Consider the following 18,980-nt stretch of genomic DNA (forward strand, 5'->3'; position numbering starts at 1 on the left):
ACAAGGAGGCTTTAGGAAAGGTAGGGGGTGTGTGGACCAGGTGTTTACAGTGAAACATATAAGTGAACAGTATTTAGATAAGGCTAAAGAGGTCTTTGTGGCATTTATGGATTTGGAAAAGGCGTATGACAGGGTGGATAGGGGGTCAATGTGGCAGATGTTGCAAGTGTATGGTGTATGAGGTAGGTTACTGAAAGCAGTGAAGAGTTTTTACGAGGATAGTGAGGTTCAAGTTAGAGTATGTAGGAAAGAGGGAAATTATTTCCCAGTAAAAGTAGGCCTTAGACAAGGATGTGTGATGTCACCGTGGTTGTTTAATATATTTATAGATGGGGTTGTAAGAGAAGTAAATGCGAGGGTCTTGGCAAGAGGCGTGGAGTTAAAAGATAAAGAAACACACATAAAGTGGGAGTTGTCACAGTTGCTCTTTGCTTATGACACTGTGCTCTTGGGAGATTCTGAAGAGAAGTTGCAGAGGTTGGTGGATGAATTTGGTAGGGTATGCAAAAGAAGAAAATTAAAAGTGAATACAGGAAAGAGTAAGGTTATGAGAATAACAAAAAGAATAGGTGATGAAAGATTGGATATCAGATTGGAGGGAGAGAGTATGGAGGAGTTGAATGTATTCAGATATTTGGGAGTGGACATGTCAGCGGATGGGTCTATGAAAGATGAGGTGAATCATAAAATTGATGAGGGGAAAAGGGTGAGTGGTGCACTTAGGAGTCTGTGGAGACAAAGAACTTTGTCCTTGGAGGCAAAGAGGGGAATGTATGAGAGTATAGTTTTACCAACTCTCTTATATGGGTGTGAAGCATGGGTGATGAATGTTGCAGCGAGGAGAAGGCTGGAGGCAGTGGAGATGTCATGTCTGAGGGCAATGTGTGGTGTGAATATAATGCAGAGAATTCGTAGTTTGGAAGTTAGGAGGAGGTGCGGGATTACCAAAACTGTTGTCCAGGGGGCTGAGGAAGGGTTGTTGAGGTGGTTCGGACATGTAGAGAGAATGGAGCGAAACAGAGTGACTTCAAGAGTGTATCAGTCTGTAGTGGAAGGAAGGCGGGGTAGGGGTCGGCCTAGGAAAGGTTGGAGGGACGGGGTAAAGGAGGTTTTGTGTGCGAGGGGCTTGGACTTCCAGCAGGTATGCGTGAGCGTGTTTGATAGTGAACGGAGACAAATGGTTTTTAATACTTGACGTGCTGTTGGAGTGTGAGCAAAGTAACATTTATGAAGGGGTTCAGGGAAACCGGCAGGCCGGACTTGAGTCCTGGAGATGGGAAGTACAGTGCCTGCACTCTGAAGGAGGGGTGTTAATGTTGCAGTTTAAAAACTGTAGTGTAAAGCACCCTTCTGGCAAGACAGTGATGGAGTGAATGATGGTGAAAGTTTTTCTTTTTCGGGCCACCCTGCCTTGGTGGGAATCGGCCAGTGTGATAATAAAAATTAAAATAATAATAATAATAATAATAATAATAATAATAATAATAATAATAATAATAATAATAGCAAAAACAACAAATGTAACTATCACTACTACTACCACTACTACTACTATCACTACTACTACTACCACGATGTACTACGTGCTACCACTACTACCACTACTACTACTATCACTACTACTACTACCACGATGTACTACGTGCTACCACTACTACCACTACTACTACTATCACTACTACTACTACCACGATGTACTACGTGCTACCACTACTACTACCACGATGTACTACGTGCTACCACTACTACTACTACCACTACTACTACTACCACGATGTACTACGTGCTACCACTACTACCACTATGTGTGTGTGTGTGTGTGAGAGAGAGAGAGAGACTCAGCAATCAACATTTGCACCAATAACTCACTACAGTTGTGACCGGGTGTGGAAGTGTGAATTGCTCATTACTCTAAAATTTGTTCATGATTGCAGCCATGTATACACGTAAGTAACCATTCTTACAGTATTCATTACCTTTGTAACTTGTGAGTTCATTACCTTTGTAACTTGTGAGTTCATTACCTTGTACCTAGTTCAGCCATCAAAACTTTGGAGCCCAGTCCCTGGACCCATTGTGTACCTCTGTAATCTGTAAATACCTTTGTAACTTGTCATGATTGTGACTAGACCTACCTGGAGTTCATTACCTTTGTAAATTGTGAGTTCATTACCTTTGTAAATTGTGAATTCATTACCTCTGTAACTTGCTCAGCTATCAAAACTTTGAGGCCCAGTCCCTGGACCCATTATGTACCTCTGTAATCTTTTGACTACCGCCCACAGGATGGGTATGGGGTGCATAATAAACATATTAAACTAACTACTACTACCACGATGTACTACGTGCTACCACTACTACTAAGGTGATGTACGTCTAATTCCAAGCTCGTTTCAATCATACACACTGATATTTTGTACAACCATCACCACGACCATCACCACAACCATCACCACAACCATCACCACAACCATCACCACAACCATCACCACAACCATCACTACAGCCATCACCACAACCATTACCACAACCATCACCACAACCATCACTACAGCCATCACCACAACAATCACCACAACCATCACTACAGCCATCACCACAACCATCACCACAACCATCACCACAATCATCATCACAACCATCACCACAACCATCACCACAACCATCACCACAACCATCACCACAACCATCACCACAACCATTACCACAACCATCACCACAACCATCACCACAACCATCACCACAACCATCACCACAACCATCATCACAACCATCACCACAACCATCATCACAACCATCACCACAACCATCACCACAACCATCACCACAACCATCATCACAACCATCACCACAACAATCACCAATCACTACAACCATCATCACAACCATCATCACAACAATCACCACAACCATCACTACAACCATCATCACAACCATCATCACAACCATCATCACAACCATCATCACAACCATCATCACAACCATTACCACAACCATCACTACATCCATCACTACAACCATCACCACAACAATCACCACAACCATCACTACAGCCATCATCACAACCATCACCACAACCATCACTACAAACACTTCACATAATTATAAAATATTAATAATTATAACAATAATGAAAATAATGGCATAAACAAAAAAATGGAACTACACTACTAATAATGACAATGCTCCTAGTTTTACGATTGCTTCTACTGACACTACTACTACTACTACTACTACTACTACTACAATGTACTACCACTACTACTATGACGCACTATCACTGCCACTAGTAAAATGATTCACACGCAATTCCTATGTCACTACAATTATTCACACTGGATATTCTATAGAACTTCGTACCTAATTCAGTTAAAATTCCAATGTCACTATAATTATTCAAACTGGATATTCGAAGAACTTCAAGCCTAATTAAGTTACAATATCTAACTCTGTTCGTTGTCGGTTGTATTACTGATAACATTATTGAGTTTATACTACATACTAGTGTTTTCGACAAAATGCCACTGTCCAGCGTTAGAACACCAACTGCCGCTGATCATATCTTCGCTAGACGATACATGCCCATGACCGATGTCCACAGGCAGCCAGGTTTGACAAGGGAGCAGATGAACGAAACAGCTCGACGGGCGAACAAGGCTCTTGAAGCTGCGGCGCGTAAAGAGGCTGAGCGAGACGCCACCATTAGGAGGGCAGTTGCTTACGAAGTAGCGGCTCGGAAAGCAGCCGTAGTAGCAGCCGCCCAACGTGAAGACATCCATCGCGAAATTGCGGCACGCAATGGACAAGATAGGGAGGCCAAGGTTAGAGAGGCAAAGGCTAGAGAGGCAAAGGCCAGAGAAGAAATGGCCAGGGAGGCCGAGGCCCGGGAGGCCCAAACCAGGGAGGCAGAGGCAAGAGAGGCCGAGGCCAGAGAGCATGATGAAGCCGCAGCTCGTAAAGCCGCTGCTCGTAAAGCCACAGCTCGTGAAGCCGCTGCTCGTAAAGCCGCAGCTCGTGAAGTCGCTGCTCGTAAAGCCGCTGCTCGTAAAGCCGCAGCTCTTGAAGCCGCAGATCTAGAAGCCGCAGCTCGAGAATCCGAAGCTCGTGAAGCCCCAGCTCGTGAAGCCGCTGCTCGTGAAGCCGCAGCTCGTGAAGCCGCATCTCGTGAAGCCGCAGCTCGTGAAGCAGCAGCTCGTGAAGCCGCAGCTCGTGAAGCCGCAGCTCGAGAAGCCGCAACTCGTGAAGCCGCAGCTCGTGAAGCAGCAGCTCGTGAAGCCGCAGCTCGAGAAGCCGCAGCTCAAGAAGCCGCAGCTCGTGAGGCCGCAGCTCGTGAGGCCGCAGCTCGTGAGGCCGCAGCTCGTGAGGCCGCAGCTCGTGAAGCCACAGCTCGTGAAGCTGCAGCTCGTGAATCCGCAGCTCGAGAAGCCGCAGCTCGTGTGGCCGCAGCTCGTGAGGCCGCAGCTCGTGAGACCGCAGCTCGTGAAGCAGCAGCTCGAGAAGCCACAGCTCGAGAAGCCGCAGCTCGTGAAGCCGCAGCTCGTGAAGCCGCAACTCGTGAAGCCGCAGCTCGAGAAGCCGCAGCTCGTGAAGCCGCAGCTCGTGAAGCCGCAGCTCGTGAAGCCGCAGCTCGTGAAGCCGCAGCTCGTGAAGCCGCAGCTCGAGAAGCCGCAGCTCGTGAGGCCGCAGCTCGTGAGGCCGCAGCTCGTGAGGCCGCAGCTCGTGAGGCCGCAGCTCGTGAGGCCGCAGCTCGTGAAGCCACAGCTCGTGAAGCCACAGCTCGAGAAGCCGCAGCTCGTGTGGCCGCAGCTCGTGAGGCCGCAGCTCGTGAGGCCACAGCTCGTGAAGCCGCAGCTCGTGAAGCCGCAGCTCGAGAAGCCGCAGCGTGTGAAGCCGCAGCTCGAGAAGCCGCAGCTCGTGTGGCCGCAGCTCGTGAGGCCGCAGCTCGTGAGGCCGCAGCTCGTGAGGCCGCAGCTCGTGAGGCCGCAGCTCGTGAGGCCGCAGCTCGTGAAGCCGCAGCTCATGAATTCGCAGCTCGAGAAGCCGCAGCTCGAGAAGCCGCAGCTCGTGAAGCCGCAGCTCGTGAATTCGCAGCTCGTGAATTCGCAGCTCGTGAGGCCGCAGCTCGAGAAGCTGCAGCTCGAGAAGCCGCAGCTCGTGAAGCCGCAGCTCGAGAAGCCGCAGCTCGAGAAGCCGCAGCTCGAGAAGCCGCAGCTCGAGAAGCCGCAGCTCGTGAATTCGCAGCTCGTGAATTCGCAGCTCGTGAATTTGCAGCTCGTGAATTCGCAGCTCGTAAAGCCGCAGCTCGAGAAGCTGCAGCTCGAGAAGCCGCAGCTCGTGAAGCTGCATTTCATGAATTCGCAGCTCGTGAATTCGCAGCTGGTGAAGCTGCAGCTCGTGAAGCTGCAGCTCGAGAAGCCGCAGCTCGTGAAATCACCTTTCGAAAATCTGTAAAGAGGGGCAGAGCAACTGCTCGTGAAATCGCAGCTCGTGATGCCGCAGCTCGTGAAGCCGCAGCTCGTGAAGCCGCAGCTAGCGAAATCACATCTCGAAAAACTGTAAAGCCTCGCAGAGCAACTGCTTCTATACCCGCAGCTTGAAGACGCAGCCTGTGGATAACCTTTGCTTTGAATAACCCACATGGGTTTATCGCTTCGTTTTAGTATTTAGTAGTTCGATATTAGAGGATCTTTTTCGTTTTATTTTATTAATAACAATTATTATTATTATTATTATTATTAAACATCTACCAACTCTCACCGAGGTAGGGTGACACGAAAAAAAAAAGGAATAATTTTACGATCATTAATTGTGAAGACTTGGTGAGCCCTGTAACAACTTGCAAGACACACTGGAGAAGCTGCCCAGCCGCCATGGAGAGAACACGTCGCTGTTCCTGCTCTTCAGTTATCCTGAGTAATTCTCGAGGAGAGCAACTCTCAACACTGTTACTAGAGATTTTTAGTTTTAGTATTTAGTAGTTCGATATTAGAGGATCTTTTTCGTTTTATTTTATTAATAACAATTATTATTATTATTAAACATTATCAACTCTCACCCAGGTAGGGTGACACGAAAAAAAAAAAGGAATTATTTTATGATCATTCAGTGTTTAGACTTACTCAGCTCTGTAACAACTTCAAACAGTATTACTAACGCTGGCTCCTCCTCAGGAAAATTAATGAATAGAAAAAGAAATAATAATTCACAAAGATAAACAACAGCAGCGACCTCCAATTATTATTATAATCAAAGGGGAAGCGCTAAACCCGGCGGATTATACAGCGCCCGGGGGGGGGGGATGTGGAAGGCATTCAGGCTTAATTCGGGGAACTGGAGCACAGATCCAATTCCCTAAATCAAGAGCCCCTCACCAACATCAAGGAACCTTCCTTGAGAGGAGCGACCTCCAAGCTCTGTACTTTTCTCCAACTATCAGAGCCACCAATGCTCTTATGATGACCTAGTTACAAGCAAAACTGTACTACCCAACCTAGCACCCAGAATGACCAAAGATTACCAACAGTGAAACCTACAAACCGAAAATAATGAGATCAAAGGAAGACTGCTCAAACCCAAAGCAACACCCCGCTGCCAGCCGAACAACGTAACCCTAAGCTTTGTATAATTACCCCTCAAGGAAGGTTCCTTGATGTTGGTGAGGGGCTCTTGATTTAGGGAATTGGATCTGTGCTCCAGTTCCCCGAATTAAGCCTCCACATGCCCCCCCCCCCAGGCGCTGTATAAACGCTTCCCCCTTTGTATAACTACCCCTCAAGGAAGGTTCCTTGATGTTGGTGAGGGGCTCTTGATTTAGGGAATTGGATCTGTGCTCCAGTTCCCCGAATTAAGCCTGAATGCCTTCCACATCCCCCCCCCCCCCAGGCGCTGTATAATCCACCAGGCCCGGTGGCCTGGTGGCTAAAACTCCCGCTTCACACACGGAGGGCCCGGGTTCGATTCCCGGCGGGTGGAAATTCCGACACGTTTCCTTACACCTATTGTCCTGTTCACCTAGCAGTAAATAGGTACCTGGGTGTTAGTCGACTGGTGTGGGTCGCATCCTGGGGGACAAGATTAAGGACCCCAATGGAAATAAGTTAGACAGTCCTCGATGACGCACTGACTTTCTTTGGTTATCCTGGGTGGCTAACCCTCCGGGGTTAAAAATCCGAACGAAATCTTATCTTATCTTATCTAGCGCTTCCCCCTTGATTATAATAATAATAATTTGTATAACTACAACTTCTTCTTAGCTACAACAATTCCTGTAGTATTATGAGGCGCAATCTAAGAGGAAACAGCACCAAGGCCAGCAAGAAAACACCGAAAAACCAAGTATTCAACAAGTGTAGTCAGGAGGACGCCGGCCCAGCAACCACCCCACTCACCACCGCTCATGGCAACACCACAACAATAACAACAAATATGGCTGCCACCAGCCCATCCTCCCCTCTTCCCCGGATTCAACCTACCAAGTAGTCTCTCAGGTATGACCAACGATCCAGATACCCTAAAGTCATGTATCTCCAACTTAGTTATTGAAAATATGAATCTTCGAGAGACACTAACAAAACAAGACACCAGGATGACACAACTCGAGAACAAAATCCTCAGTCTTGAACAAAAGTTATCAACACCAGGAATGACTAACTATGGCAAGACCATCCAAACAGTCATAGATAGCCATACAGAACAAATAATATCTTAATACAAAGGTTGAAGAAGCAGTAAAAGACTGGAAGAACAACTTAGATAACCAGTTCAGTGACTACTTTGCTCTCCAAGAAGATAAAACTGAGCAAGATAAACTATCGGACGCAGTAATAGTTAACAGTCCACTTTTTCCCAGTGATATGAACCAAACAAACAGTAAAGAAATTACTCTGCAGACCATAAAGGACCAAACAAGTGTTATTGTACCAGAGTCAGAAATAAAAGAAGCCATGTTACTAGGATCCCATGGTAGAAAAAGTGTTATGCTTAGATTCCACTCACATGACAGGAAAAAAGACAATAATTGTAGGGGAGTTTCGGTGGGGGGAAATAAATGGGATTAAATCAGGAGTATCTGAGACTTAGAGCTAAGGAAGGGGTAGCAGTAATGTTCAAGGATCAGTTATGGAAGGAGAAAAGACAATATGAATGTGTAAATTCAAGGATTATGTGGATTAAAGTAAAGGTTGGATGCGAAAAGTGGGTTATGATAAGGGTGTATGCACCTGGAGAAGAGGAATCGAGAGGAGAGAGAGAGATTTTGGGAGATTGTAAGTGAATGTATAGGAACCTTTGAACCAAGTGAGAGAGTAATTGTGGTAGGGGACCTGAATGCTAAAGTAGGAGAAACTTTTAGAGAGGGTGTGGTAGGTAAGTTTGGGGTGCCAGGTGTAAATGATAATGGGAGCCCTTTGATTGAACTTTGTATAGAAAGGGGTTTAGTTATAGGTAATACATATTTTAAGAAAAAGAGGATAAGTATACAAGATATGATGTAGGGCGAAATGACAGTAGTTTGTTGGATTATGTATTGGTAGATAAAAGACTGTTGAGTAGACTTCAGGATGTACATGTTTATAGAGGGGCCACAGATATATCAGATCACTTTCTAGTTGTAGCTACACTGAGAGTAAAAGGTAGATGGGATACAAGGAGAATAGAAGCATCAGGGAAGAGAGAGGTGAAGGTTCATAAACTAAAAGAGGAGGCAGTTAGGGTAAGATATAAACAGCTATTGGAGGATAGATGGGCTAATGAGAGCATTGGCAATGGAGTCGAAGAGGTATGGGGTAGGTTGAAAAATGTAGTGTTAGAGTGCTCAGCAGAAGTTTGTGGTTACAGGGAAGTGGGTGCGGGAGGGAAGAGGAGCGATTGGTGGAATGATGATGTAAAGAGAGTAGTAAGGGAGAAAAAGTTAGCATATGAGAAGTTTTTACGAAGTAGAAGTGATGCAAGGAGGGAAGAGTATATGGAGAAAAAGAGAGAGGTTAAGAGAGTGGTGAAGCAATGTAAAAAGAGAGCAAATGAGAGAGTGGGTGAGATGTTATCAACAAATTTTGTTGAAAATAAGAAAAAGTTTTGGAGTGAGATTAACAAGCTAAGGAAGCCTAGAGAACAAATGGATTTGTCAGTTAAAAATAGGAGAGGAGAGTTATTAAATGGAGAGTTAGAGGTATTGGGAAGATGGAAGGAATATTTTGAGGAATTGTTAAATATTGATGAAGATAGGGAAGCTGTGATTTCGTGCATAGGGCAAGGAGGAATAACATCTTGTAGGAGTGAGGAAGAGCCAGTTGTGAGTGTGGGGGTAGTTCGTGAGGCAGTAGGTAAAATGAAAGGGGGTAAGGCAGCCGGGATTGATGGGATAAAGATAGAAATGTTAAAAGCAGGTGGGGATATAGTTTTGGAGTAGTTGGTACTATTATTTAATAAATGTATGGAAGAGGGTAAGGTACCTAGGGATTGGCAGAGAGCATGCATAGTTCCTTTGTATAAAGGCAAAGGGGACAAAAGAGAGTGCAAAAATTATAGGGGGATAAGTCTGTTGAGTATACTTGGTAAAGTGTATGGTAGAGTTATTATTGAAAGAATTAAGAGTAAGATGGAGAATAGGATAGCAAATGAGCAAGGAGGCTTGAGAAAAGGTAGGGGGTGTGTGGACCAGGTGTTTACAGTGAAACATATAGGTGAACAGTATTTAGATAAGGCTAAAGAGGTTTTTGTGGCATTTATGGATTTGGAAAAGGCGTATGACAGGGTGGATAGGGGGGCAATGTGGCAGGTGTATGGTGTAGGAGGTAGGTTACTGAAAGCAGTGAATAGTTTTTACAAGGATAGTGAGGCTCAAGTTAGTGTGTAGGAAAGAGGGAGATTATTTCCCAGTAAAAGTAGGCCTTAGACAAGGATGTGTGATGTCACCATGGTTGTTTAATATATTTATAGATGGGGTTGTAAGAGAAGTAAATGCGAGGGTCTTGGCAAGAGGCGTGGAGTTAAAAGGTAAAGAATCACGCATAAAGTGGGAGTTGTCACAGTTGCTCTTTGCTGATGACACTGTGCTCTTGGGAGATTCTGAAGAGAAGTTGCAGAGGTTGGTGGATGAATTTGGTAGGGTATGCAAAAGAAGAAAATTAAAAGTGAATACAGGAAAGAGTAAGGTTATGAGGATAAAAAAAAGATTAGGTGATGAAAGATTGGATATCAGATTGGAGGGAGAGAGTATGGAGGAGGTGAATGTATTCAGATATTTGGGAGTTGACGTGTCAGCGGATGGGTCTATGAAAGATGAGGTGAATCATAGAATTGATGATTGGAAAAGGGTGAGCAGTGCACTTAGGAGTCTGTGGAGACAAAGAACTTTGTCTTTGGAGGCAAAGAGGGGAATGTATGAGAGTATAGTTTTACCAACGCTCTTATATGGGTGTGAAGCATGGGTGATGAATGTTGCAGCGAGGAGAAGGCTGGAGGCATTGGAGATGTCATGTCTGAGGGCAATGTGTGGTGTGAATATAATGCAGAGAATTCGTAGTTTGGCAGTTAGGAGGAGGTGCGGGATTACCAAAACTGTTGTCCAGAGGGCTGAGGAAGGGTTGTTGAGGTGGTTCGGATATGTAGAGAGAATGGAGCGAAACAGAATGACTTCAAGAGTGTATCAGTCTGAAGTGGAAGGAAGGCAGGGTAGGGGTTTGCCTAGGAAAGGTTGGAGGGAGGGGTAAAGGAGGTTTTGTGTGCGAGTGCCTGGACTTCCAGCAGGCATGTGTGAGCGTGTTTGATAGGAGTGAATGGAGACAAATGGTTTTTAATACTTGACGTGCTGTTGGAGTGTGAGCAAAGTAACATTTATGAAGGGGTTCAGGGAAACCGGCAGGCCAGACTTGAGTCCTGGAGATGGGAAGTACAGTGCCTGCACTCTGAAGGAGGGGTGTTAATGTTGCAGTTTAAAAACTGTAGTGTAAAGCACCCTTCTGGCAAGACAGTGATGGAGTGAATGATGGTGAAAGTTTTTCTTTTTCGGGCCACCCTGCCTTGGTGGGAATCGGCCAGTGTGTTAATAAAAAAAATAAAAATAAAGTAAAAAAGAGGTATATATAAACGAGTGTCTTACCAAAAAACGTCAGAACTTCCTGTATAGTCAGAAAACTTAAGCGGGAGAATAATGACACAATACACCAATGCTTCACACGGGATGGGAAAATTCTAGTTAGGAAAACGAATGTAGGTCAACTGTACACAATCACGAATGAGAATGATCCATCATGATTTCTCGGGGATACTAATCTTACAGAGAATAACTAAACAATGTCCAGCCTAAAAGCCTACTTAGTGTAGTGTATGTTTTGCTCCATTATTGTTCAAATTTCATAGTACAATCTCTTAGTAATTAAAAAATTCAACTACCTCATTTTGTGATTTTACTAGTAAGCATAAGTCACCTTATGTAATTTTCTTATTTACTATTGTTTGCTTAAATATTAGCTGAATTGATACTTTCTCTGTCCATATTACTATCTCATATATTTTTTAAATACTATTAATTGATATTACTTACTAAAATTAATAATTAATTACCATTTTTACTATCAGTATAATTTTCTCTTAACATTTTTGACATCATTTAATTACCATTACTTGTCTAATTTGCATAACCTGTTTTAATACCACATTTACTATCTTTGAGTACTCTTAATTACCTTGTACTGCCAAATAACCTCAAGTATAACTACCAGTGCAATATTGAATGAAATAAACATTACTTTTTCACTTTTTTGTAATCATTATTACTTTCTAAAATTTTATTAAACACCATATTTACTACCAGTCAATTTTACTTTTGTACATTAATCATTATTTTATACTTTTCATAACATTTTGTTGCCAAATTTTCAAGTTTGTATATTCAACTCCAACCTCTATACATGTATTATCCTTTGTACCTGTGTACCTGTGTACCCATGTACCTGTGTACCTGTAACCTACATTGTTATTTTTTACTTATTATACTTTAATTTGTGAATTTTACTATCATATTATAACCAGAAGTCATTGCCATTTTAATTTGTATTTTTATATTGTTATTTTTTACTTATTATTGACTTTTGGTACTTTAATTTGTGAAGTTTTTATTTTGTCAGTTTAAAGAAAGTAGCAATAGTTGAAGGATAGCTCTTGATGTCTTGTTAAGCAACCTATACCAGATGCTAAAGTGGGTAAAAATGTTATGGAGGGAGTAGTAGGTAAATTTGGGGTGCCTAGTGGGGAGCAATTGCAAGTACCATTTTGAAAATTTAGTATATTTGGATAAAAGGTTGATAGGCTATGTACATGTTTATTGATATATCGGATCATTATTTAGTTGTAGCTACTACAAGTAAGAGGGAGGTGAAAGTGCTAAGATAAGCGACTATTTTTCATATCTTAGTGACTAGGTAGTATGAGAGGTGTGTTATGCAATTAGTGCAAAAGGAGAGCAGTATAGAGTTTCAAGAAATTATATCAGTTAAACAAGTTAAGAAAGCCTAGGGAAAATATGGATTTGTCAGTTAAAAACAGAGTAGGGGAGTTAGTAGATGGGGAGATGGAGGTATTGGGTAGATGGCGAGAATATTTTGAGGAACTTTTAAATGTTCAACTCCAACCTCTATACATGTATTATCCTTTGTACCTGTGTACCTGTGTACCCATGTACCTGTGTACCTGTCTACCATCTTACTATCATATTATAACCAAGTCATTGCCATTGTTATTTTTTACTTATTATTCTTTTGGTACTTTAATTTGTGAATTTTATTTTGTCAGTTTAAATCTAGTTATACTCTTGATCTTGTTAACAACCTATACCAGACCCTAGTGCAATTGCAAGTACCATTTTAATTTGTATTTTTATATTATAAGTTTATATTATAAGTCCTACGCTAAGATTATTTTCATATCTTAGTGACTATGTTGTGTGTGCAATTAGTGTATATTTCAATTATATCATTGTTCAAGGCCCTTAACTATCTTTTATAGTACAATATATTGCTCAACTTATTATATATAACAAATCAGATCTTACTCCCAAATCAATATTATATCATAGTGACTATCTGTCATTTTAACTTTGTTTACCATTACTTAATTTAGTCCCCTTTTTTTTTTTCTCTCTCTCTTTTATTTTAGCTTTATATAACAACCTTAGTTCATATATTCACAATTGTTAAAATAATCAAGGTGCTATTCTCAGGTTCTGAAGTGTAATAAGCTCATTATTTTGCCATTATATTCATTTATTTGATTACCACTTTTTTGTTCACCACAAATTATTTTAGTCCCTTTTATATTGCCTCATTTATTTTAGCTTTAAATAGCTACCTTAGCTCATTTTTTTTACATTTGTTAAAATAATTCGGATGCTATTTTATAGCTTTAGAATATTTACTTTGTCTTATATTTAATTCTAACTATAGATTCACTATAAATCTTATGATAACAAGCATTGATCCTGATACCAACCTCTTATCTAATGACTTAAATGAATCAAACATTAACTGTAATTACTACACAGCAGAACAATCAAAGGCACTTCTCAGAGCCAACAACAACATAACTCTCTCTAACTACAATATCAGATCTTTAAGTAAACATTATGATGACCTCATAGCATTACTAAATTCCCTGCATGCCAGTATGTCCATCATTACTCTCACTGAAACCTGGCTAAAGCCTGATACTACAGATGTCTATGCCATTCCTGGTTACACAGCCATACACAACTGTAGGCCAGATCAACAAGGGGGTGGCACAGCTATATACTACTCAGACCAACTAGAATGTATCACTAATACTTGCACAAGGGATGAACATGGGGAATATATAATAGCTAAATTCAAATCCAAATACCTACAAAAACCTCTCACAGTGATAAACATCTACAGAGTACCTCAGTCAAACATTAGCTGTTTTAGTGAAAACCTAGGAAGTATAACTGATGCACGCATGAACAAAGATCACTTACTACTCTCAGGTGACTTCAATATCAATCTCCTACAAGACCAAGACCCACATGTTACTGAATTCACAAACACAATGAGTAACTGCATGTTGCTGCCAACAGTAACAAAACCTACAAGAGTTACAGAGACTAGTGTTTCCCTACTAGACCACATCTGGACCAACACCATATTTCCCTCAAGATTCCTCTGAAGACTTCTTCGTCTTTTTGAGAAAAATAAATCCAGGTTTACAGTATTCGGTGACTGAGCTGCGGGGGCGTTGACCCCTGAAACCCTCTCCAGGTAAACACTGTATATTTGGACCACCTCTGGGAACGAATTAATGCAGATAGGACAGAAATGATGGTGTATACAGAGAATAAAAGTATTATTCTTATTTCCTGAAAGAAAACACATGCTGATTTTCAACTTTTATTGTTTTTATCATGAAACAGTCATGTAATCGAAGGTTGTAGATCATATTAAAAATTATACTGGTGACTGTTTCAATGTGATAAACAGTCTTCTCTTAACTGTCTCATAGTTATGCCCACTAATGCAAACTCGGCATAGACTACATAGCGAGCTTTTATTAAATATACATGTATTTAGCAGTTGAAATTCATGTTTGTAAAAAGTTCCAATGGCTAAACAGGGCCTTTTCTTCAGTATTTATTGACACTGTTTAGATTTCTCAACAGTTTTAACTATTATTCTAAAACAATATAATTAATAATAGATACTGCACTGCATACTGTATAACCTAGAAAAATTGCTATCCCAAAATGCCAGTCTCCAATATTTGACAAATAGTGCTACCATTTATCTAAGTAACTGAAACAGTTTTTTAAAACCTAAATACTTAAAGTAATATAAATAATATTTTTACAAAATACAACAAAATGAAGTTGGAAAAAATATCACTTCTTGACATGAAGCGTTGTATTGATAATGGAATGACAAGATTTAAAGGCTCGGAGAAAATTGGTTGGTCAGTATTTATTCTAGCTTAAGGACAAGACCCAATTTATTTTTAACCGTAAGAATAAGTTAACCATTTCTTAACCATTTCTTAACCATTTCAGGTTAAGTCATACTCTACATTAATATTTTCTAGTGTAAAGCTGGTAGTGAAAGTGCTCTTCATTAGATAATCATACAATATTATCCAGGCATACTCAGATTCAATGGACCCGGGAAAAATTCTACATACCTAGTAAAGTAACATGTTCAGTGGTATTATATAACCTTATATAGCCTACCTGTGTTATTTACATGCTAACTGAAGTACAGTCAATATTTAATGTTGTATACCTGTACTGAAAATATATGAAAGGATTGTGGATAACATCAAAATTCTATGACATTCTCTTCACAAAAAAAGAATATCACCTAAACAGAACACTTTCAATTTCACTTTCAGTAATTATTCCAGTCGTGATGCTGGGAAAATGCTTCGTATGCATTACTATCACTTTCAGAGATCCAGCTTGGCAGTAATACCTCAACTGCTGCACCTCTCAAGTAAGGCATACATGCATACTACAGTTGAAAGATGCCATTGTTTTGTGTTGCTTATAAGTACAAGCAAACGAGTGTTTTTAGACAAGCTAACTTCATGAACCTTGACAGGTAGAAATCTTACTGGCTAAGCAGTGCATCAGCAGAAATGAAACACATAAGTATATCCACATACATAGTTGACTGTTCTGTAAAGCAAGACTTTAGTGAGAGGAACAATACCTCTCATGGATGGCGCATGTGAGAAGACCCCCCTCCCCCATAAATTGTGTATCCCCAATAGTCAAAATGTTTTGAAAACAATGCATGATAAAACTTATCATTTAAATTCTAACTTTAGTAGGATTTTATATAATCAATAATTCTTAACTAATATTCTACAGTGCTATCCTCATCATTACTAACACCTGGATTAAAAATCCAGACACGAGTAAATACTTTATCATGGCAAAACAAATTCTGTCACTGTCTTTCTCAGCATTTCTTTGTAGGTATAGTTAAGACACAAAGACTGAAAAAAAAAAAGTTGGTGTCACTTTTGGTGGTTCAAACCTATGACTGCCAGCCTCTCAGTTCACTCGACAGCTTCCTTCCCACAAAAATAGTACATTTTCTTCAAATAAAAATATCAGAAAACTTTAGAGTTTGGATTCAACACATACACAGTATAAATTTATTAAAGGCATAGTGGGATGATGTACCTTTCACTTCATTAGTTAACAAACCTATACACTGCTTCCTTCATGGCTCTCATTCAAGACTACACACAATACTACACAGTTTCAGCATAATACTGGTGTCTTGTTGAAGATAAATAACTTCCAATATATCAGATGATGACCCGTTCAGTGGGCAACCATCAGCCGGTCTTCCAACACCGTAATGTCCTAAGATATTATTACATAGCTCAATCCAAAGACCTTCAGTGATGTCCTCAATTTAGTTTTTAAAGTCAGAAATTACAAATCAAAGTTTATCGAATGCAGCCTATAATACCATCACCAATCTTTTTTTATATAAGCAATTTAATTACAATGTCATGCAATCAGATAATACTAAGTCGTTTAAATGTCTGCATACTACTTTATTCCCTACAAATGCAAGATTTGAAAAATTCTATTAACTACAAATAGATTCAACTACTACCTAATAAGGTTGCTATTATTGATGAAATTTACAAAAATAGGAATACACATCTATTTCGTGAATACTACAGTGAATATCCATTAACAATTGCTGAAAGCTCAAGTCAAAGCATTGAACAGAATATATATACATTTTATATATATATATACATATATATATATATATATATATATATATATATATATATATATATATATATATATATATATATATATATATATATATATATTATATATATTATATATATATTATATATGCAAAACAACCACGAGTAGTCACGAAAGTGCTTGGAATTTCTCTATTCTTTCAGAGTGGTTGTTTTGCATATTTTGAAATCACCTGTTTACTGTGATCTTATTGCACATATATATATATATATATATATATATATATATATATATATATATATATATATATATATATATATATATATATATATATATACATATATATATATATATATATATATATATATATATATATATATATATATATCGTGCCGAATAGGCAGAACTTGCTATCTTGGCTTAAATAGCAACGTTCATCTTGCCATATAGAACAAGTGAAAATTTGTGTATGCAATAATTTCGCCAAAATCATTCTGAACCTAACAAAAAAAATATTTCACTGTGTTTGTTTAGTATTAAATTATTGTAAACAAATCAAAAATATATTTAGTTCGGTTAGGCTAAAATAAATTGCTCTTGTTATAATAAGGTTAGGTAAGTTTTCTAAGTTCCTTTTGGTGCAAAATTATAAATTTTTACATTAACATTAATGAAAAAAAATATATCTTTAAACGTATAAGAGAAAATTTTCGAAAGGACTTAATTTTAAATGAGTTCTTGCTAATTGACCAGTTTTACATATTCGGCATGACATATATATATATATATACATATATATTATTGTGACCATGAACGAGTCATATATAATCAATAACAACACTGTGACTAGCTGAGGGCTTAAACCCATGTTGTTTTAGCCTGCCTCACGGTGAGTGAAAATTCACGACGCTCTAACTCATTGGATTGGATGGTCCAATGGGTTAGTGTGTCGTGAATTTTAATTCACCATGAGGCGGGCTAAAACAACACAGGTTGTAGCCCCCAGCTAGTCGAAGTGTTATTGATATATATATATATATATACATTTTATATATATATATATATATATATATATATATATATATATATATATATATATATATATATATATATATATATATATATATATATATATAATATATATATATATATATATATTATATCTTGTTTTCCTTGTATACTTTTGCAAAAGCTGTAAAGTGGCTTAAAGTAAATAGGTTCATGAAGGTAAATAAATAACAGTTTTGACTTGAGTTTCAGCAAGTCATCGGAATTTTGTGCTATTGATGTGTATATACATCAGTGTTAAACCCTGACACTGAAGCCCTTACTAAAGTTTAGTAAAGACCTAAATTTCAAAATGTTTCATGATGCTTAACTCTCTTCAACATTATAATACTTAATTTAATAGTCTAGAAAAAAAAAGTTAAGGAGCAAACCATCAAGAAAAATTCACTGAAGCCCCACAAGATGCTTCATTTTCAGGGCCAAAAGGACTACTACAAAACATCAAGAATAGTCAACTCTTAAATAAAAAAAAAAACACTATTACCGCTGAGAAATTGCACTTAGAAATTTATAAATTGTTGCGTAGATCAAAAACACAGCTTGTCTAGAGACTCTAGCAAGTCCCAGCCAGACTTAGTTTTAGCAAATTTACAAGTCTAGAGGCAACAGCACAAATATAAAATTTGATTAACAGAGAGAGTCACTGCCTATGTGAATAAATATTTATAATATATATATATATATATATATATATATATATATATATATATATATATATATATATATATATATATATATATATATATATATATATATTATATATATATATATGTATATATATATATATATATATATATATATCTACTATTTGGAATTCATACAGTTGCCATTCTCCTGAACATTTCAAAACATCGTGTGTTATATGAAAGACAATAGGTCCTTAGATGGACAGAAGTGATTTTCCAACACCATAAAATTCATAAATGGTTAAGAAATTAACATCTGCTAAGCTAAAATAACAATAGAATTCTTCCCATTACACACAGAATATTCCTGATAGGAAATTATCAAGTGACAATTTGCCCGTCTTTTGAATTCACAATTGTATTAAACAAAACATCTTAATTTTTTCCTTAACCGTGTTATATAAAACATGGGATAGCTCTGGTTTACATAAAGGATGTTTGTAGTATATGATGCATCGAACACTGCACAGTTGTTTATTTTAGTAGGT

At 39.1% G+C, this 18,980-nt stretch overlaps 1 long non-coding RNA gene across 1 annotated transcript; it reads left to right on the plus strand.

Moving 5' to 3' along the window:
* The first annotated feature begins 6,909 nt into the window (after nt 1-6,909).
* On the plus strand, nt 6,910-18,293 carry LOC138853321 (uncharacterized). Its single transcript, XR_011392529.1, has 2 exons — nt 6,910-7,487; nt 13,997-18,293. It is a non-coding gene; the product is annotated as an uncharacterized lncRNA (long non-coding RNA).
* The last annotated feature ends 687 nt before the right edge of the window (nt 18,294-18,980 follow it).

The sequence above is a fragment of the Cherax quadricarinatus genome, chromosome 2 (assembly GCF_038502225.1).
Source record: "Cherax quadricarinatus isolate ZL_2023a chromosome 2, ASM3850222v1, whole genome shotgun sequence".
Lineage (NCBI taxonomy): Eukaryota > Metazoa > Arthropoda > Malacostraca > Decapoda > Parastacidae > Cherax > Cherax quadricarinatus.